General features: G+C 36.0%; 1 protein-coding gene across 1 annotated transcript in view; it reads right to left on the bottom strand.

Annotated features, from left to right (window-relative positions):
• Positions 1-23,670, bottom strand: part of WDR72 (WD repeat domain 72) — a 95,446-nt gene that overhangs the window by 10,724 nt on the left and 61,052 nt on the right. The gene's annotated exons all lie outside the window — the stretch shown is intronic.

Raw genomic sequence — 23,670 nt, 5'->3', positions numbered from 1 at the left:
GTTTAGATTAATTTCAAGGCAGCTATTCTCTTGATGCAACTGAGGAGAAAAGGTGGATTGCTGGACTGATGAATGATACATAATTATATTGGTAATGAATGTGGACCATCTGCTCCAGTTACAAAACAGAAACAGTTTTGGAAAAACAACTCTTCTCTTTAAGCACCACTGGATATAACTCCAGAAAACAAACGTGGCACTCCCTCCAATGAGTAGATAAGCAAGAAGCTGTGAAGTACTTAAAGGGTAAAAGATGACCCCTGTCAAATACTGCACCTTCCCTCCACCTACACTCAACCTTATTCTTCCAGCCATCAGCAAGACGTATCTGTAAGTGGACGAAAGAGCCTGGACCCTCCACTTTGAGACAGGTAATAAACAGGCAAGACAGACGCTACAGGCACTTCCAAGAAGATGGACATCTAAGGAGGTGACTGACAACTGCCTCGGTGCTCCAGAGACCGTGAGAACCTACGTGTGAGGAAGCAAAAAGCATGATTCCAAAAAGTGCAGATAATCTGCTGTTGACAGGTGAGACATTGTACAAGCCCATGTTCTTACTGGATTTAGGGATCACGGGGGGATAAAGAGCCAAGGAGGAACACGAGTGTGAGCTCTTCCATGGACTCTGATGCATTCAAGTGTTACGTGCAAGCATGAGGCAGAAACAATCCAGATGGAGAAGTGGCAGGACATTTTAAAATGTCAAATTCATTGTACTTTGCTTTAATAAGGTTGGTCAAATGTAAGTCTGCAATCAGTTTTGGTACTGCCCATTTTTAGGTTCTTTTTCACTTTATTCAAGCGGTTTTTTCAAGTGTTAGCCCTTTTGGGTGTTGAGCTTTTATTCCTCAGGAAGAGGAATTTGCTTATAGCACTAATTGTATGCTATCACTTTGCCATATGATCTGAGACTTTCAGGAAAGAAACACACAAGGTATCATAATATTTATCAGAAAATTATGAAGGTTGGTGAAACAACATTACATTCACTGGCCAAGTGAATTACATTCACGGTGATCAAGTCACTGATAAGAATTTGATTTTTCATTAATTTCTGATCATTAGTTTCTTGTTAGTTCTGAAAACAAATATTTCTATTGCTTTTTGCAATACACATAGTCAAAAGTATCTGGAATACCTTTATTTAGGTGTTCTGAAACCTACCTGTACTAAAGTGTTGATTATTTGTGCACATCTATATTCCAGTCTACACACAGAAAAGGTAGATTACACTGATTATTTGGAAATTATTCATTATTCAACAAGAAATTCTGTATGAAGTGTCCCACCTGTCTTCTGCAAGTACTTCCAATTTTATTGTTGGTATTCTTGTCTTTTACTGGTTGATTTGTTTCTGTTCCTATATGCTTTCAGCTACCAACTTGTCTGTACAATCAGAGGTGAATCTGGGGACAGTCATATATATCCTTCTACATATGGAAGGATAAAAACAAATTAAGTGTTTCAGGAAACAAAACTGACAGTTCAGGAGATCACTGAAGGTTGCACTCCAGCTTGTAAGATGACTGAAGTGGAAATGCCAAAAGGGCTTCTGCACAAAAAAAGGTACAAATGTGCAGCAGGACCTTGACTGCGGTTTCAAAAGAACTGTGCAATGGCTGTAGCATAATTAACAGAAAACACAGCAGTCTTGTAAAATAAATCACAGAATGCTCACTCCCTTCTCGGGCGCTGAGCTCACCTCTGTGTTGACTACATGCACTTTTATAAAAAGCAACAGAGCTGCTCTTGATTTACCACAATCTGAGTTTGGCTGAGGTGGCCAAAACGAAGCAGCATAGAAGTTCTAATGGATAATGAAAAAGATTAGAACAGATGCTGTAGAAGTAATATGACTTTCCATAACTTTGCTCAAAAGAGCAGAAGACAAAGTTCACTTTTAACTGGCACTCTGGAATCTGCTTAATCTTTTCCAAAATAACCCAAGTAAACTCTAAGCTCCAAAACAGAGCCTCAGCCTTCTTATTCCAGTGATTTGAGACCACACAGCTGTAGCAATACAGTATACTTGCTTCCAATTGTTAATTAAATGTGCAAACCCCACTGAAGCTCATAGGCACCCCACTCTTTGCACATCCTTTATCACAGACAAATGACAAATGCAGGTGAGCTTCTAGCCATAAACTGCTCCCATAGCCCTAAGCTTTTTCCAGAGGGGAACACCCTACCTCTGGCAAGGGAGCTCCACTTCACATTTTCACATTGCTACAGAATTTCAAGAATTCTCATGGCATTAGGTGAAAGAATACCTACAGTGCATGAGGCCTATCGGACCTGAAGAGTGTGCAAACAGGTCTACTGTTGTACAAGGCATTAGTACCTGGGATGTTAATTCATTTAGAGACACTCTTTTTTCCCTAGAAAATACTGAAAAGCTAAAGAACAGAATTTAATAACTCTATCAATGTGAAGTGTTAAATTCAGGATTAAAAAGTAGGGATCACAGCAGTATTACTACACTGTATTATTATAAAACACATTATCTCTATCTATCTGACACTTTTATAGTTGCATACACAGCTGCCACTTCAGGCTCCATTCCCAGGGAATTAGTGACTCAGAGCTAACAGAAAGTGAAAATGTGGTTTAGAAGAACCAACCACTTGATTTGTTTTAGCTCATAAAGACAGCTACAGAGTGCAAATGAATAGTCAGGGCTCACTTTCCTTCTTGCCTTATTTTTTATTCTAACAGTGTGACCCTGAAAGAACAGATTTATTTATTGGTTTCTTTGGGACTGCATGTTCTTCTGCATATATATTTATTTTCTTTACTTCTGACTTCTCAAGGAGTTTCACTTAACACTCAATGTAAAGACAATAGAGGAATTGTCCTTCTTTCATATAGTTCTAGCACTTAACCTTACTTAACCATAGGAAAAACAATGAGTGTGTGTAAAGACATGTCAACCTTTGAGCAATTAAATGTTTGTTAAAAAAGGGAGATAAAACTTTTTACTTCATTAATCTATTAAGTACTGTTTTCTATATGTTTTTCTTCTCATTATATTTCTGCAAGTGTGATTGTTCAGTTGCTTTTCGCTTCTAACTAGCAGCCTTGGTTTTATTCATCTCCATCAATGGCATGACATCCTCCAGATTTGTGAATTTAAATTTTAGAACCTTTTAAAAGTTTTTATGATTCTACAAAATGTAACATTGGTCTCTTTTGCATACACACCTCCTGCAAAGTGTCTTTCCTGGACATGTAACATTCGTAATATTCATAAGCAGAAACAACAAATTCCTTTTTCAATTCCTAAAGTACATTGGATACGTGCTAGGGTGTTTCACACGTGTTAAGACAGAAAGTGTTTCTCAAACTATCATATAAGGTAAATATCTATTGTGCCATGATTATAACAGAGTTTGCATGATAATAAAGGTTGGTGTCGGAGCTGGATTTAACTCACATATAAAAGCACATGGGGATGTCCTTAAAAGGTTCAGAGGGAATGCTGAGACATCTTAACACAGCTCATCTATACTAAAAACAGATTACTTCTTTGGGACCACGGTGTGTAGGTAAGTATTACGTATAAAATTACAGAAGACCTGCAAAATACAGATGATACTTATAGACAAGAGAAACTCTGTTCTTCAAACTCTGCTAAATATTATCCTCGATTTCATTAATATCAAATGGCTTTGTTTCACTTCCAGTTAAAAACAACCCAACCACAAAAACCTTTAATGTGCCATAAAGCCAACTACAAAGAGTACAAGACTAAGAAATTTGTTGAAAGGACTACTGCACCATGTTACAACTCTCTCCACAAAAAGGAGACTTCCAGCTTACCATAGTTAGAAGAAAACACCTTATTCCAACCAATATTATGCACACCTTGACATTTTACCAGTATATGTTTATCTGTCTGCTACTGGAAATACCAGAAGAGAAGAACTGACAATCTTACTGAATACTAATTTATGACAGAGCTGCACTTACAAAGACAATTTGAAACAGTAGAAATACAGTATTTATAGCACTTTGAGTATCTATATGAATAGCGATGTTCAGAGGTTTTTTACATAATTTCAATTTATTGCTACTTGTTCATAGTAATTCTCTTCATTTATGTGCATGTGATTGGCCATATTTCAGATACGTATACATTCCGTTACTTAAAGAATATGTATTTTACAGCAACATTTAAGAAACCATAAATTGTCAGCAGTATTACTGGAGGAAATCCATTTCTATGAAAAGCTGTATATTTGCAATATACTGTTGAAGTATATATTGCATTAATACTTCACTGTGCTTCTAAACGTTAATACAGGTTATTTGTTTATTACTACGTCAAGGTTATTCATCATATGCAGTGTCAGAAAGCACAAGCTGACATCTCATATTGTCTGCTTCAAGGGCAAGACCAATGTGACCTTTGGCTCCTTCTTTTAAAAAGGATGAAATCATTCCAGAGGAATAATGCTGAACTGCACAGCTCCCTTTAGGAATCAATCTGCCATTTATGGTTTCCAATTTTCCATACTGGAGTATGACTTGTTAAGATCTGATGGCTAATTTTCTCTTCAAAGTTTAGCGTTCTAAAATTCCCCAAAATATGGTTTTTGTTGTACTGCCATTTATGCTTCCTATTTTACTCATCACAGAATGACAATTTCAGATCACTTTACTGGGTATTCTGGATTCCATTTGGACTAAAATCATGCTGGTCAGTGATTCCCTATGTCTAAATCACATCTCTAATCAAAAAATATTTTTTAAATATTTTAGACTCAGTGTTTTTTTCTTTCCAGAATCTGTTATAATATGCAAGAAGAAGTCTTCATATTTATTGACTTTTCTTGCTTTACCATTCTTCTAAGTTCTCCTATATTCAACTGATACACGGGTGCAGCTGAAGGGGGAAGATGGAGTTACCAGTGAAAATACATTGAATGTATAAACAGTAAACAAGTAACTATAGAAAAGTATGGGAGTGGTAAAAATGAGAGGTCATCTGTTACTATGGAGCTCTGCCTTTAGCTGCCTCTGTACCACACCAGGGGAAAGTAGATGCACAATTGTACCAAGAACCAGATGTGAAGCCAAATGTGTTATTTCACAAGGTACATTCATGATCTTGAATCACACGTGAGTTTGCACAGGCAACTCTTCCAACTTCATCAACCTCCAAGTGAGTACATTTTTGGAGAGAGAGGGACGAGATTCACCTGAGTTGGTAATTTTATTATCTGTGCATGATACTGATTTCATTATAAAATTCAACCAAGGAGAATGCAGCATTCTTTGACCTAGCTGATAAAAGGTCAGAAAGCAATTTTGAATAATAAATGAGACCTGCTGACCTCATGACCCAAGTCTGGCAGGGTCAGCAGCAGCCCTCTCACCAGATGCTGATGGCAGATATACAGACGCAGACAGCTCAACTAATGAGCTTCCTGGATAAAGGTTTTAGAGCCAGTGACATTTAAGTCTTATGCAGTATATAAAATAAACTTACAAATAATCTGTGCCATAAAAAATTAAAGTGATATTTACAGTGAGGTGCAATATGACATACTTTGTAATCCTCAGTACAACGATTATTTTACTGCTTCTCCTAGGTGGCCTTTAGCCAGAAAATATAATACCTGACTAACGTTTCCTTTAAGGTCTTTTCACGCTTACATGGTTCCCATTCAGTGGATGTAGTCTGAAAAGATATACTTTGATAGTGCATTTGTTTGGCACCTCATTTAATACAAGTCAACAAAAATTATTTTTAAGATAAGTTTAAAATTATTTTATTTAAATTCGAGCTAATATACTTCTTCCTCAGTGAGTAAAAGACAAGCCTAGAGTATGCAAGGCCAACAACTATTTTCTTCTGATCGCTTCACGAACACTTGCACTCAGAAATGAGTTACACATGGTTCATGAAGAAGAGAGGGCAGTGTACTAGAATTCATTCTCTCACCTAACTTAGATTTCATTGTGCAAATGTCCTACTGGACAAATGGAATCCTACTCCATTCCAGACCTCAGAAACCCAGAGTTTTGACTTCACTCTGGGTGCTGGGCCTGAGTTCCACAAACTGCCACATCTCATGCCTCAGGTATGTTACCACTGCTTGTACAAATTTGCAGGAATATATCTACATGTTTATGTTCTGCATGAATTAGCAATGTTAGGTCAAATTTCTAAATATTATTCTTGAGATCTGATTTGTAAGGAAAGATAATTGATTGGGTTCTCTTCATCTCCAAATACTTCACTGTGAATACAATTAGCTACAGGAACCACAAAACCTAAAGTAGCTTTGCTATGTCTTTTTAAAGTCACCATTATTACTTTTACAGAGGATGTCTTTTAGCCACTGAAGTCTGGAGGCTACATTAAAAACACTAAAGAGAAATTACTGGGGTCTATTCAATTCTGTGTTGCTCCGCATAAGCTAATTTTAACTTACACAACAACTGGTGTTTAAGAACTCAAAAACTTTCAAATACTTGGTGAAAATGGAGAAAAAAATACTGCCCCATTTTATTGAAGGGGAATCTGAGGCACTAGGCATCATGAAGAAAAAAGCTTTCTAAAGCTTCAACCTTTCAGTTTAACTGCATGGCTGCATGTTCTTGAATTGTGAAAAAGGATAAAGAAGAATGATTAGCTGATTTAATTTTGTCAAAAAGTATGTATAGTTCTACAATATTATTTCCTACTAATCTCCCCTTTAAGCTAACCAGCTTTTAAAATTACACTTACATTGTTAATTTTTCTTGCCTATCTTTAAAGTCTTCTTTATTTAATCCATAGCTTTTCAGAGTCAAAAAAAAAAGAGCATGACCTCCCCAAAAGGTCCCACAATCAATGTACATAATAACTTTGTAATACTTACAGTGTTTTTTTAATTCTTCTTACACCTTCACAGTGCATCAGCTCTTCTGAGTGCCACTGTACAACTTTTAACTGAAATGTTATCCCTGACATTTATAGATGGAATTTACCTACCCAGTGGTGACTGGCATACCACCAGGGAGAGAGCATCTGTATCCTTCTGATCCAGGGGCTGCCAGGAGCCATTTAGATCTTTTTAATCAGTGCTGATTAAGGCAAGTCAGATGACTACCCTCAAATTTATCACTGCCTCCAAAGACCTTGGAGCAGCCAATAGCTTGGGAAGCTGAAGCAAGGGATTGTCTTGGCCACACATCTTCCCTCTGCACTTGTGAGGACTTTGCAAGGGGAATTACACACTGTCTCTACATAATCTATCCCAATTTTTCACTGAGTCAAGCGTGTGCCCAGAATACAATCTTAGGACTTCAGTACTGTGTGTAGATAGCAATTAAACACATTGTTGGTGAACCTAGCTTCTAAGCCTTAGTGCATTTGTTTAGGGAACCAGTAACAGCAACCAGCTCCTGCCCTTCCAGCCTGCATGCAATTGAGATACAATTTGATTAGAAATAGATTCAATTATAAAAGTTGCTCAAAAATCTGCTGGTAGCTTTGCTTCATATATTTAAGCAGAACCTTCCACTAGCAAAGAAAACTTTCTTACTGCACCTGTGCATCAGTTAAATGTACTTAGTCTCGCTGCTTTGTATTGTAAGTCTGCTAGATTTCCTTAAAAACATTATATTCAATCTGCCTTACAATGGCTTCTCTATTTCATAGCCACGAGAGTACAAGTGATTTTGTAAGTCAGAGCTGTTCACAGCAGATTCATACCTATTTTCCCCTGAAAAGACCCTAACAAGGCAGAAGCTGCTGCCTAGCAGAGTAAATCTTCCGTTATATAAATCAGCTGGGCTTATGGTAATTAGATTCACAGTTTTGAGACACATCTCTTAACCAACATCTGAAAATGCTTTTATCAGAGAGAGAGAGAGAGATCCACCCAGTGGGATCACCTGTGAGCAGAAATTCTGTTGCTCAGCAGGAGAAAACAAATGCAAACGACAGTGTGGATCTCACTCTGGGCTTGCAAGGGAAATGTATGGGAAGGAGAAGTCAGAAAAGTTACTGTACCTAACTGGAACTATAATAACAGGAAGCAATTCTCTTATAGAAAATCATCCTAGACAGGTACTTCACAATAAAATTGTGAAACAAATCTAGCTGTGTTCTGATCCACCCTCTGCCACTGTACCACTGTAGTGACAGCTAATTGTGGGCTCGTGTTTTCCACCACTTGTCCCGCTTTTCATGCAGTACAACATCACCATTCCCCTTTATTTTCTATTCTGCCCATTTATGCAGTGACTACATCCACCAAAGGATCCATTTTACCTCTGTGCTCTAAATGAAAAATGTGTAAATTAGTACTGTCCACTAAAAATCAACATGCTTTTCAGGGTGTACAATATTTATTCTTCTTAACCTGGAAGAGAGTATTTCCCAAAGCAATTAACATGCCTTATGCTCTTTCTTCTCCTCCTACTAAAACTACTACAAAACTGGAAAACTAGCTCTTCATTTTGGTATGTTTTATCTAACTTTGGGTCAAACCAAAGCCCTGGTTGCCAGTTTTTTAGCACAATGAAGCTCTATAGTAGTCATGTTCATACATTCCAGAACAGTTTCTACTATCTGTGGCTTTTATTTTCTATTGAGTAATTTTATAGCCACTTTTCCCTTGAAAACATTGTGTTTTGTTTTGATGCTGAATATGTACTACAGTTTTGCAACTTGTATAAACTAATGAGCTGAGGATTTTTCTAAGTAGAACCTGCACATTATCACAGTGATAAACATACTGCAATCAATATTTTTTTTTATTTAGAAGAAACAGTTTCTTTGCATATAAGCTCCAAGACGTCTAACAGCCCAAAGCATAAGGCTTTTGTATTCTTGTTTAATACCTTAATTACTACAACATATTTTACAAGCTTTTTTGTCAAAAGTCATCATATTTTCTCAATCCTTGAAGTGCATGTAATTTCAGTCTTCTCTTTTGGATTTTTTAAAGTGCTAAAAATGCATGAGCTATGGACTTGCCTGTGGAGTTTGTGTCTAAGAAAACTCTTCTGTCTCCCCATATTTTACATATTTGTATCCATATCCATCTTTTAACCTTTAAAAATCTCTAAGTCCTCTTTATATTGTATCAAGAGTGAAGCTCATTTGCAGACAGCTGCAATATGAGTTTCCTCACCTTGCCCTGCCATTGACCTACAACCTGATCTAAAAGAACCACCTTCTTTCAGAGTGAAAAGTTATTCATTTGCTGTAATAGCTCTATTTTGGGCCTCCTCAGCAGAACCAGGCAATTGTGCCCAAATAGCATAAGGTTTTGTGATCCCAGGCATGTTTATATACACACTGAAAAAAATCACAGGAATGTTTCACTTAGGACTGGCTCAAATTCTTGTCTTCATTTACACTTGTTTAAAAAGAAAGTATTAGAAATTTATAGTTCTTGTTCATATATATTCCTTTTGATGTTATGCTTTATACTATGCAGATTATTCACTGAGTAAAATCTAGTTTTCTAGCAGTCCATTGTATGCAGGGCAGGTTTCAAATATTACCATTGCCAGAAGAACAAATGAAAAAGAGATAATCAGAGACTCAAGGATAATCGTTGAAAAAAAAAAATGTTTCTGATAAAAACAATTAGTTACAAGCACTAAGAGCTGAAATTCAGTTCAGTGTTAAAGAGACAGTTTAGAAGCACATGGTACATTTATCACAGCTCCACAGACAAGTTATTGAGCTGTCTGTGAAAAACAGAGCCAAACAGGAAAGCTTTCAGCAGAAAGCAGTGGTTGAGGTCCTTGATTGATAGAGTTAGATGATGCAAAGCTGTCTGATGGCCTTTCTGCAAAATAAAGTGAAGGAACTCAAGGTCTTTCATGACGATCTCTGACCACAGATGAACAGCTACTTTATTACAGTGCAGATTGAGGTTGCACCTTAGTCCATATTCTGCCACTTTTGGATGCACACGGTTAACTTTACCAACAATCCACTGTGTTTAACATAAGTGTCTGCCATCTTTACAGGATTTAAAAAGGGGCAGCAGACTGCAGTAGTTAAAAGCTTAACCTCCCTTCTGTTTAACTGCAGTGATTGAAAAAATATAATCAGTTTTATCACAGGCTTATTATTGCAGTGATAGGGCTGGTTGTAGAGGGAGAACTGCCTCATTTAAAAGATACTGCAAAAACCCCGTGGTGCATAATTGTGCATAACAGCCAAAACGTACCTGCTGTGCTGCCTCCCTCAGAAATGAAGCAATTTACTTTTTCCAAAATATACATCCTATCTTCCTAATGACTTGGGTGTGGTTCCATTCTTCACTGACATGATGCTACAGATATCATAGAACACATCTTTGCAAAACCTGGGGATAATTATACCACATTTGCTTTTAGCAGATTTTGAGTACTTATCTCCATGTTTGTCATATCTAGGAAGCATTCTTTTTAGGGAAAAGATATAACACTACCTAGCCAATACAAAGTGCTTACAGTCACCTAAACAATCCTGACTAGTGGGGCACTGTTCAAGTGAGAACAGTGACTTCTCTTCACAGAGGGAGCTGAGGATATTTTGTTTGGAATTTTAACGGCACTTAGCTGCCTGTGATTCACACTGGCTGAGGCTGCACTGCCTTTTACTTTGGAAATCCCAGCTTGGAGCCAAATATTATGAACCCAGTCACTTCCAGACTTCCTACATGCAGTGCACGGGTTCTCCCACTGCAACCCATCCCCATCACAATTCTCACATAACAGTCACAATGTGAAGCAAAGAGACCTCAGCATTTCATATCAATGGGCTTGAGCCCCATGTTATTCTCTGATATTAACACAATTATAGGAGGCTAAGATTTTCTTCAATGCTTAAATACCTAAACTGTGTTTTACAGGGCTTCTGGCCCTCTCTCTCTCTCTCTCTCCATAAACTTCCCTCTGGATGCCTCAATGCATTTTTAGGTGATAGTTTAAACCTCTGCAGGTTATTTACAAGTTAAGATGGCCAATATGTTTTCACTGTTATCCAAGTCAAGATAGGTGGAAAGAAGAAAGAAAAGATAAAATTACTACAACTCTCTATTCTGAAAATATTTCAACGTTGACTGCCAGTTTTGATTTTAGAAAAGCAAAAAATCCCACAAAGAATTTTTCAGAGTATACGAGTTTGACTCTGGGTTCTAGTTTATTAAAGTTCCTATTGCATACTTGGGGTTGCTAAAGCAACTTTCCAGAAGTTGCTCTCACTCACTCTTCTCAAATGTCCTTTGAATAAAAATGTGCTATCAGACATTTAAAGTCCTTTTTCCTTAATTATAGGTCTGTCTCTCATTGACAAGGCCAAAGTAGTGTCCTAAACAATTATTGTAGGTCTCTTCCAGATGAACTATTCTAGCCCAGTGCATTTTATATTTGAAATGTTTAATTCATCCCTCCATTCATTTGTAGACTTCAATCTGAGTTACTCTCTCAGCTCTAGTGCTCCATTGGGAACATCCTCATGGCAGAACAAGTGACAGCAAAGCCCAGTAAACATCTCTCCCCAGGAAGTGTCTCAGAAAGTGTCAATGATTGCAAAAATCTCAGTTCTAGCATGGACAGGTTCATGTATTCATACACCATTTAAAACAATTATTCTTATTCAGCTTTCCAACATTTCTGCTCTGCAGGGAAGTGATGAGCCTTGCTAATACCAGCACATCTCCTCCTGTCTTTGACAGCCTTGGTTTTAAAATCAGTGTTAATCACTACTCCCCAAACTCTCTTCCTCAGAATAGCTTTTTCCTTCCATTACCTTAGTTTAATATTTACTTTAGAGGCTGCTGCCTAAATTGTCTGGTTATGGAATTCAGTGCCTCAGCTATCAAAGGACTGACAAAAGGAAACCTGTCCTGAAATCCTGACTTTGGAGTGGCGAGTTTTCAAATGCATTTACAGCTACAATTCCAGCACTTCTCACTAACTGCACACTTTAAATATGAAAAATGTATTTATTTGGGTGTTACACCACAGTTACCTAACTAGGCCAACAAGTAACTGATCAAGTAAAGGAAAGAAGTTGGAAGTTGAGACAAATTTAAATAACAGCAGAATAACTGCCAGAATTTAGTGTTTTAAATAAACAGTGTCTATTACCTTAGGAAAACATTATGCAGTTCTATGAGCTATTCAAAGTGCATGCAATAGCTATGCTTTTTAATTACAAAATGCACACACAAAAATATGCTCATTAATGATAGTCTATATGAGTATTTTAAAGAGTTTGAATTCACAGAACTGCTTAGCTCCTTTTTCATGGTTGATGTGGTGTAAGATACAATGGTCCTATATACTGAGCTTTCAACTCAGTTATTTTACAACAAAAAATATCCATTTTTGCAATAACATACACCAGCAGTAGTTTTAAATCATAGTATTTTAAACACCTCACTTTGATATTATTTGGTTGGGTTTATTCTGACTGATGGCATACATGCTGTGGCATTTTTATGCAAAATGAGATTTAGAGTATCATCCTGGCTTTTCTTCCTGTGCCACATAAAAGACTCCTCAGCACAGTATCACCTCATAGAAAGGAAGATGCTCTCAATTGTCAGGGTTTGATACTGGTCCAAGAAAGTTGAGGAAAATGAAAATAACATTGAGTGCTATCAGTAGAGACAGGCATTGGGAAATAAAAAAAGATTTCAGTCTTAAACTCTAAAGCGATGTCATGTGTTTCTAACCACAACATTTTATACAATTTCTAAAGAATTCAATATTATCTTAAAGTAGTATTTCTCTCTGATTAATATTAGGAACACTATGTTTTGACACACTAAAGGCTAAACTTTGAAAATGATTGCTTTATTATATCTATTACATAAGCTCAATCTTGGAATAAAAACCCTTTAAAAAACAAAACACCGTGTCTGGTTCATATAAATAAAAGTGTTTTAAAAACATGTATTGACTTTTCCGTGTTATTAAGCTTTTCAGATGAATCCAGTTGTTAAATGGTTGTTCTAGTAACTGGCCTGTCATCTGGAAATGTTCTTAGATTGTTTTTTTGACACAGTGTCCCTGCAGAAAGTTGGGCAGTGTGACACGGAGAGCACAGGTTTGCCTATCACACTGATTACTTGATGTAATAGTAAGCAAGCTTAAGTGAACTGTGTGTCTTCAATCTTTCCAATCACTTAGGGATGGGCACCAGAGGATACCATCCATCATCCATGGCCTGAAACATATGGTGCATCAGCAATCTTAGGCTGACCTAAATGATAGTAAAAGCTGCTATGCTGTTCACAATAAGGAATTGTTGTCCACTGAATTACAGGATTGTGATTAGATTGCTAACATGGCCAACTTGATGTATAAGTGAAGTGTCCAGGAAAGATATTCCCCAGGATCCTTTGAAGATTAATTTATACCCTTGAAATGTGCACCAATCACAGAATGAAAAAATATGTCAAGATATTTTTCTTGTGAACAAAAAAAGCACTGCAGTGGTAGCAGCTATTAATTTATTTTTGACAGTTTTAGCCAACAGAATTCAATAAACAAGGTTCTTAAAGGTTTTTCTTTTGTTGCAAGTTTTTTACTACTTGACTCCTAAAAGCACTGAGCACAATATCTTTAATAAGAGGGACAGCTCCCCCTCACATTCTACTCTAAAATCTCAAATAATTGCAAGTATCACACAAAGACATCTGAAAAAACACTGAAAATTCTTCGTTTTGTATTATTATATTACTGTGTAATGGACCTATAAATATACTGTGATCTCAAGTATCTATTTTTAAGATAAAAAATATACAGATCTGACCACTGATCCCAAAATTATCAATTTTGTTTCTCTGTAAATTACATTACACTTGTCATGTTATTCCTTCATCAATTCAGGGAAAATGCATCCACATCACACAGCTAAGGTTTAAACTGCAATATCAACTTTAGTGGGACTGGGGTCAGTGAGGAAAGGGGGAGTTATTATTCCAAAGTAGCTCTATCCCTTAAATCCTCTTTAGGTAGTAGAACACAAATGGTGAAAGGCACATTTTAAGAAGCACAGTCAAAGACTGAAAAAGAACAGTTTTATATTATCTACGAGCTGTGTCAGAACGTAACTAAAAACCGGCCTCCATTTGTGCTGAACATTCAAGACTCGTCACAAAAACCAGGCTGAGGGAAAACAGTCCCTTATAAGCCATGAAACTTGAAAGAAATATTTTTGCAAATATGTCTGCTATATACAATCATCACAAGAGGACTGGAAACAATGGTTCTCTCTCCCCTGTGTGTCTATTCTTTTTTGAGACATGCCTTGCTGTCCCTGTGCACATGAGGTAGATCTGCCTGCTGTGCCTGTTAGATTAGACCCTGTGCTGATGTTTCTGCTTTATTTCTAGATGCTTGCCCCTGACCACATACAAGACCTATTTTGAAACATTCCTCACCATGCAACTAAACCATTCCATTTCATTACATAAAAGCACAGGTTTAAAGTCATGGTCTTTTTTTTTTTTTTTTACTATTCCTTAATATAGTCTGTTGACAGCAGTGTAATTCATATGATATACTATATATCACACCTTGACATGGATAACAATGGTCACTAGTGAAGGGGCTCCTACTGAACCTTCTAAGAGGCACATACTAATTAAATAATAAATTCTTTCCTGTGCCTTGAGGATGGCCTTAATCTGCTAAATTTATCTGGGACACATCTATTTGAAACATCTGTCTAACATATCAAAATGCTACTCCATCCTGAAAACACAAATTAAAACCAGTGTCTGCTTAACTTATGTAAAAAGTAGATTGACTTTTCAGTCAAGATGAAGACGTAACATTCATTGTCAGCATTAAACTACAGTCTGGTGATCTGCAAAACCCTGACAGCACTCCATTTCCAAAAGAAACAAAAATTTTAGCAACAGAACACTATTAGTACATAAAACTGAGAGGACATGCTTTAATTATGTCAAATATATTTTCCTTCTGTCTTTTTAAACTTACTTCTGAAGCTAAAGGGAAAGGAAATCCAAAACTTATTCAGATATAAGGGTGGTAGAGAAGAATCACAGATCAGCTATTTATTCTGCAGGAAATACCTCCTGAATTCAGATTCCTACTTCACCCTCTTCACTAGGCTATCTGAGCATCTTCTAGTAGTGCAGCAGGTGATGTGACCAACATCCATCATATGAGAACAATACAGGCACCTGGTCTTTAGGGAATTAGTGATAGGTATCTTAAGTGTGATATAAGTTGAATTTTTCCAAGAGTAGAAAGAAAAAATTCTTCTGTTGATACATTTGGAATTTGAGAAAAAATTTCCTCAGATACACTAGAAAGGTTTTTATATTCTTTAACATTTGAATTGCCATCTTTATTAGCAATATAATTGAAAAACTAAAACATAATGCTGAAGCAAGATAGGATACTTGGTGGACCTCACTTTGGTCTTTAAAATAAAGCATACACTGAAACATTAGATATGAACCAGGCATGAGAGATTAGTGAACAATTTACTTAAGGTTCAGAATTTGGCAGTCATTGTGTGCTGATTAATTCTATTCACCATCCAGTTATGAAATACTATTTCTATTAATGATGTTTGTCTGCTTTGAAATAACACTGATCATATCTTTAAATAAAAAGAAAAACAGGTTCTGGAATACAAGAGACAGGAAATACAAATGGATGTATTAAGCCTTTTAAGAATGTGTGCAGGTGCAGAAGCGCACCCAGAGATGAATACATTGTCCATCCTGAAATGTGACAGCTCTGCTGAGATCCATTCTCCACAGTGATGGATATATGTACATCCAACTGGTTCGATATTTTCTTGATAAGCTTGGTAGGTGAGAAAGGCTTCTTTTGAGCCATTTCCATTTTTTGTTTGCCGAGACAGATACCTTGATCTCATTATTAGAGACAAGCACTGCTCAGTGGTGTTAATCTGCTGTGTGAGTGTTAGCCAGACTCTCTACTCCCATACTAATAACCTCTTGTATAAATAAAGTAGTTCTACCTTTCAGTGTGTTTTTCCCAAAACACATAATGGAAAATTTCCATCTCTACTGAAAACTATTAGCAGTGGTTTGAAGTAATTTCTCTCTTTCTGCAAGGATTTTTTTCTAAACAAACAAAACTATTAAAACATTTAACTTGTCTTACTGCCAGATAATTACAGTAATACTGATAGTTCAATATTTGAGTGAACTTATTTGGAAGGAAATTATAAAATTAGGTTACAGGAGTCCAATATTCTGAAATTCAAGGACAGAAACATTTCAAACACAGTTATAGACCAGGTTCAGGAATCAGTTCAGTATCTGCTATAAGTTTAAAAATACAAGATTCAAAATTAGAAGATACTTTACTTCACATGTCATTTTAAAAAAAAAAAGGTCAATAAATGATATTCCGATTACATGACAGAAGACTAACCAAAGCATGAGAAAAATTAAGTGGACACTGTAGATTGTTCTGCCCTCCCAACAGCCCAGTACAAGCCAGAGGTAAATGCAGTCAAAACCTCTTAGCAAGATTTTATTCCCCCCAATAAGGAAAATCCAGGCAATAGAGCCCAAAGAAAATATCACCAAACTCTTGCAAACCTTTTTCAAGCAGGGCAGCTGTGTAATCACATAACATGGAGAAGAAACCTTCTGCCTGGGGATCATCCCCTTTATCCACTCTGTTCAGTACCACTCCTTTCTCAGAAAGGCATCCAGCTCTACAATCTTTTTAGGGTAGGACCTATTTAAGTCTTTCCTGACCTCCATGTACTCACAGTATTCTACATGAACATGGAACAGCAAAGAAATTAATAAAAATAGTATCCAGAGGTGGAAGATTACAAAATACAGCATGGAAAAACTCTAGGTGGAGTGTTATAAATATAATTAAGGCATTCTGATACTGTGTTTTTATCTATGACTGTTGGCACAGGACTCAGTTTCAGGGCTAATAAAGTACTTTCTCCTCCCACCTCAGTCTGATTCTCATAATAGACCCACATAACAGAAAATCTCCAGCTTTGCAAGAATTATTAGCACAACACATTCTAGAGGATGTGTTACATTTAGAACTAAAGTACTCCTTTTTTGCTTCTTTATTCAGCTTCTTTTACAGACACTGGGTGAGTGAAAAAGGACAGTGAAGCAGGGAAACACCACTAAGGCCTGGAAGTTCCTTCACAGTGTAGACAACAGGGAGGGCAGAATCTGAGCAGTCAGCATTCATCAGTCTCTAAGTTGAAATAGTAAAAGGATAAACTTCAAAATGTAACCTAACCAAAAAACGTGATACACAAGAAATTAAAGCATTACTTTGTGACTAACACATTTTCCATGGTATGTTTACACCTCTTCCAGTTCTATTGGTTTATTTGACTCATGGCTCTGTTTACTAAATGAGTCATAAGAAAACCAGAGCTCCAGCTGAACTATAAGGACTACAAATTATATGCTATTAGCAAGTCTGAACAATCTGTTCAACTAAGAATAACAATATAGGCAGAAACACTCTGACTAAGAAAGCACGATGTGACAAGGAGTGCCTCTTCAAAAAAAAACCCAAACAAAAACAAAAACCCCCAACAAACCAAAACTAACCAACCAACCAAAAAACACAAACAAATAAAAAAGCAACCAGTAGAAGACAGAGGAGATTACGTAACACAGAGTACTTGCAGTTCCTTCACTTGTTATTTTGAAACCCTAACTGGGAACCAGCTTTCAAATCTTTGTAAGATTTGTGTTGCACTTTTGCCTGTACCCAATAAACTTCTAAATGAACAGTAGAGACTAAAAACGAACCAATGATAATTTTATGTCTGTACTAACAGCTCCTCCCCCCCAAAAAGAGTGTTTACCTTTAAAGATCTAAATAGCAGGTACATTAGAGATTGTTCCCATACAGTAAACACTGAAAAAAGCACATAGAAAACAAAATTGACTGAAGTTTATTGTGCATTTGAATTTAGAATGCACGTGATCCTTACTGCCTCCTTGACCAGTGAATCCTATCCTTCCTAATGTTTTGGAGGAGTCTGAGATGGCGCCTGTAGAATTTGATTTTGTGTAAAAATACACACCAAATCTGATTTCTGCTGCATTAAGGAGTCCTCTGGTAAAATATATGACGCATGGAATGAAATCAGCTGTAGTTCTCCACGAGTCTTTAAGCTCACTTCCTTTAGTACTTGACCACTAATATTAAAGACTACTGGATCAAACTACGGTTTTAATTGGATATATAGGACATGATACAGTGGTATAGTTAAACTGCAGGATAGATGCTAAAATATAACATTGATTTGTATTCTTTTACTGGAAATATTTGTAATATGAAACTAGGATACAATACACTCATTTTTATTGCACATTCAGTACAGAGGAAAGCTACTGCTGTCACCAGTTTACCCTTAAAAGCCATTCATCAAACAAATGCTAGATTGATTGGTTTGCTGTTTCACAGTCTAAAATGAGATTACAGATTAATCTAATTCTCATTAATAATGATGAAATGTTGATTATACAATCATTTTGTACACTGCTTATTGCTAATGCACACACACAAAATTGGCCTAACAGAGAAATTTTGAAAACAGTCTGAAGTCTGATAGTTTAGCGAATTTTGTTATGTGTAAGATCTTGCCCAAGAACACAAAATTTCAGTTCCATCTAAAAACTTTGTTTTATTGGATGAAATGTTTGCAATAATAAGAGCAGACTGGATCGAGAAAGGAAGTTTCATGTGGGAGATAATTTTTAACATTCTTATTTCTTGATAAAAAGAGGCAGTCAAAGATGGGAATGGAAAGGAATAAAACAGGCTGGAAGAAATTCAGATAGAAGATGTAACATGCAAACACAAGAAGAGGGTTAAACTGGAAAAACATGAAAGATGCCAAATCGGGAGATATCTGAAGCCAAACCTCAAACCAGTTGAAAAGTAAAAACTGCAAGAAAATATGATTAAACTGTTTGGTTCAGATGTTGCTCTAAAACTAAAGTTTGGGAATACTTCAAAACACAGACTACATAGGAGGAGGGACAGATTTGACAAATTTCACCTGAAATACTACAGGTTTTAATCACAGGCACTATGAGTCTCAGAAGGACATTTTAGTTTATCTGTTTTGGAGGATCCATTTATGAAAGGAATTTCTGAAGTGCCAAAAAAATTTGATTTTTGTCTTCTTTGTTTGTTTAAATGTAGAGTTAGATTGTACATTTAGACTAATATGAGCAGGCAGAAGATTGTAACAAGATGACGATACTAAAGAAAATATAGACAGAACAACCCTTCTCTCTATCTGCCCTTCCTTGAGAAAACCTTCAGGCTTTGCAGGCAGGAAAGAAGTTTCATTCGCTATATAGATAGTCAAACAATTACTTCCTAAGAGCTGAAATAAAAAAAGTTGTCTGCAACTGGACAGATTTCTGAAACCCAGACAACAGAAGTGTTTGAAACCCTGTGCTGCACGTCACTGCACCTCTGTAGTGAAGAGAGGCTGTTACATCCTGCCTTCCATTGATTTGCCATTACTGAACGGATTCCTCATTTTAAAAAAACATATTGTTATATTCTAGGTAAGTCTTTGACAATTCTTTACACTAACCCATGGAATTCAATTGCCACCATTAATTTCCCTCTGGTATTTATCAGCAGAAGCTTTTTTCCTGCAAGAACCAATTTATTTAATTGAATAGTTTAAAGGGCTCCAAAACCACATACAAAAGATGAGGTTATAGCTAATAGCTTTCAAATATACTTAAAAGCTTGAATCATTAGCAGTTGCTTAAACTAGGAATTTTTAAGTGCAAACCAGAATTTATTGCAAGCTAGTCTTAGTGGTGTGATTTTTCACATTTAATTTTTTTCACAAATAGAGGAAGTAGTTAAAATAACATTCTATATTTGGGAATAGAGCCTGTACTTTGTTGTCCTTTCACTTTTCCAGTTTTTGGCATTCCTGGAATATCACATTCAACAGTTCCTCAATTTAATATCTGAGTATTACGTTCTAAAACATATTTATGCCCACGATTTACTTAGAAAGTAAATAAATCCAGTTCTTCACATTTTACAAAAAATTGAGGCACACAATTCCACAAGAACTCATATGCTAGAATGATGTTTCAGATTTTTTTGGCTCCCTATGCATTAGAAGAAATAGACATCAAAGGATGGCACATGGGAAACAGTTCAGTATGGGAACATGGGAATTCAGTGCAGTATAAGGAGATCCCTGTCCTACACACAAAATGCACCAGAAGTTGAGAGAATCCCATTTCTAGCTCTTAGCCTTGCAAATATTTTGCGATTTCCATGGGAAACAAAACAATCTCTGCAGATGACTCACTGCAGAATGCCTCAAGGATGAGCAATGAATTACTGTCGACAAAGATAAAGGTTCAGATCAGCTAAAGGACTGATCATGAATTTCTTTGTGTCCAACCACCAGGCCAGTGAATGGCAGCAGTGGTATGACCACCAAACTCCCTCTGATCAAAGAAGTTCTGCACGTGGCTGGGTATGGACTAGGTATGTTTGTCACAAGATCAAATACTGGAAAATGAAAAATGAATGCCAGCAAACACAGCTCCTCTTGGTTTTATGCAAATAAAAGTGGATAAATAAATCCTTGAGAGTGGAAAATCAGATCACACTGACAACCTGTTAAATGGTACTACTAATCCGAGATTATCAGTGTGTAGAAAAAAGCAAGAAGGGATTAAGTCCAATAAACTTTTTTAGAATTATGATGGATGTCAAAAAAATTAGGGAAAACCTCAGCTTCTTTGAAGAACTGAAGGGAATCTTGCAGAAATCAATGGTAAGATTGCTATCAATGTGTTTGGAACAGGTCCAAAATTATTATCTCTGACATTAATATAAAGAAATTGCAGCTGTTTGCATTTATATTTCCTTTTAGTAACAGTGGGAGAATGTACTAGGACAAAACACAGTTAACCTTTTCTCTGGAACACTTTGCATGAATAGTTCTTTTAATTCCTTATCTTTGTTTATGGAAAAACATAAGTTTGGTGGCTTGTTGTTTTGTTTTTTTTTTTTTTAATTCAAATAAAATATCGGTATGGAACCACAGAAAAATAAGGCATTTTAAATTATTCATCAAGAGAAGCTGATGTCTACATCTTATCACCCTTAACCACGAAGGATTCAGGATCTTCAAAGGAATAAGGAGCTTTCTGAAAAAAGCAACTCTAGAACATACTATGAACTTTAAAGATAAAAACTGAATGTCAAATCTTGAGTTTTTCTTTTTGAGGAGAACTTCTATTGATTCAGCAGAAACTGTGGAGTTAAATAAAGCTAAATATCTCCAGATCAAATCTATTCATTCCAATTAAAGAAAAATGCAATACAATGCAATGATGATGGCAGCCAAGATTCAGATACTTTTACTTTGGGTCAGAGGGCATGAACCTGGGCTTGAATTATGACTTAAAAACCTGGAACATTATTTAACCTTTACCTTGATATTGCACAAAATGACATCTACTGTACAACCCATAAATACAGAGTATTTAATAAAATAAAAGATGACATACCTATCAGATGAATGACTAAACCCAGATATAATTACTTGTCTTAGAATTACACTGGTTGTGGACTTACTCTGGCATGGGTTTTTAATAATGCATATTATTTAATATATGCATATTATTATAGATGCCATTTCTGCATATGATTACATGCCACAAATAGTTTTACTCTTTCATATATTAGAAATCACAGAAAAATTCGTTCAATTCCATGTGAACTTACTGAGTTTTTGCAATGCATGTTATAAAACCAAACAAGTCAAAACAAGAATATTTCTGCTATTTACACGCAGTGATAAATAATGCAACAAGGTAAAACATGAGTGGAAATGAGAACAAAAAGAAAGCTAATATAATATTAAATACTCATAGTGCAACATCTCTTTTCCCATCTTCCTGTATGTTTTCTGCCTCTTCCAGACTACAGTAAAATGCTGAACAATGTCAAAAAAATCCACTCTGCTTTACAAGACATTTATGTAATTCAGATCATGGAATATGAAAAAAATTCCTAGCTAGTATGAATATTTATGCATACTGTGCTCATTCTAGCAAAGCAATTTTCTAGTTGTTTTTTGAATAGCCATCAGATAATCAGGTTAAGAACAAAATGACGGAAAAAATCTGTTACTAAAGATACAAACAAACAAATACCCCTTTCAGAGAGCAGAAGTAACTCCCCTGAATTCATAACTTGTTTGAGCCTTAACACTTAATTAGAATTAAACAATAATTGATTACTAGAATTGCAGAGTCATCCCAGCACCTTTTACACAACAGAAATGCTTTTTCCTCTAGTATGGAAGATTTTGAAACAAACCCAAAGGCCTAAACACATCTGCAGCTTGCAGATATCTGCATTTGCAGCTTTCATTTGGTTCCATTTTAGCTGTGAACCTATGTCAAAACACTACATTGAAATACATGCTGAAAAATCGGGAAATGGGAAATGAAATCCATGAACTTGACAGCTGGGGATGTTTTAATTACAACGCATCTTGTCCCAAACCATATAAACAAAATGATTCAAAGCAATCTTCAGTGTAAGCAAAGTATAAACTCATATATGACAGTTATTCAAAGTGTTTTGTATTCCAACAGCCCGAATTACAGAGACACCACCTTGTATTGTGGCCTGAAGCAAAGTATCAACTGATCATTTTTAGTATGCTGGAACAAGGATATGGGCAACAAATTTTCATGACAGACACACACACTCGATGAGATAATAAATTAGTTTCCCAAGTGAAGGCTCGCTAATAAGATTGGATCTAAAATTTAGGTCACTTAATTTTAAGACTCAGCTAATGGGCTAAAAAAAAAAAAAAAAAAAGAGTATAACTTCATAACATAAATTCAGGTTCAATCTTTTTTACCATAAACATTAGCACCATTGTAAAGCTGCAAAGAATAAGCTTCTAGCAAAATGAAATGATCTAATTGTAAAATGCATTTGATATCTCCTTGCACAGAGGTGATTTCTAAAAGAAAAAAAAAATATTCTATATAACGTTATGAAGTTATAAAATTTAAGCAATTAATTTTTAGTACTGTGTAAGGTCTGATGTCACTGGAAAGATAAATTTTTAAAACTTCTTTCCAATATGATTTATTGATTCTATTCCAAACACACTGCTTCCTTTATTTGCAAATATATTTATAATACCAAAACTATCATACAATCAAAGAAACTTTACCTTTTCTTCTTTTCTATTCAAAGGAGATGAGAGAGTGTGAAAGTCCTTTAACTCCTTGACAATCATATGAGAAAACTCATAGCCTGATAAGGTTAGAAACAGGCCATTTGGTTTGTCTCACACAGAAATAATGTATTACACACTCCCACTCCCAACTTGTTCTGATTACTACTGGAACTTCTTTTAAAATAACATACCAACAAATTTTCCACCTACAAGACAAAGAAATTTTTTTGAGAGGGACATTTTACAAGGTCATGTAGTGACAGAATAAGGGGTAATGTCTGTAAACCGAAAAAGGGGAGATTTAGCTTAAATATTAGGAAGAAATTCTTCCTTGGGAGGGTGGTGGGGTCTGGCACAGGTTGCTCAGAGAAGCTGTGGATGGCCCAGCCCTGTTTAAGGCCAGGCTGGATGGGGCCTCAAGCAACCTGGTCAAGTGGAAG

The sequence above is a fragment of the Lepidothrix coronata genome, unplaced genomic scaffold (genome assembly GCF_001604755.1).
Source record: "Lepidothrix coronata isolate B3197 unplaced genomic scaffold, Lepidothrix_coronata-1.0 Scaffold140, whole genome shotgun sequence".
NCBI classification, from domain to species: Eukaryota; Metazoa; Chordata; class Aves; order Passeriformes; family Pipridae; genus Lepidothrix; species Lepidothrix coronata.
The sequence above is the reverse complement of the archived record's forward strand: the minus strand, read 5'-3'. Positions and strand labels throughout refer to the sequence as shown.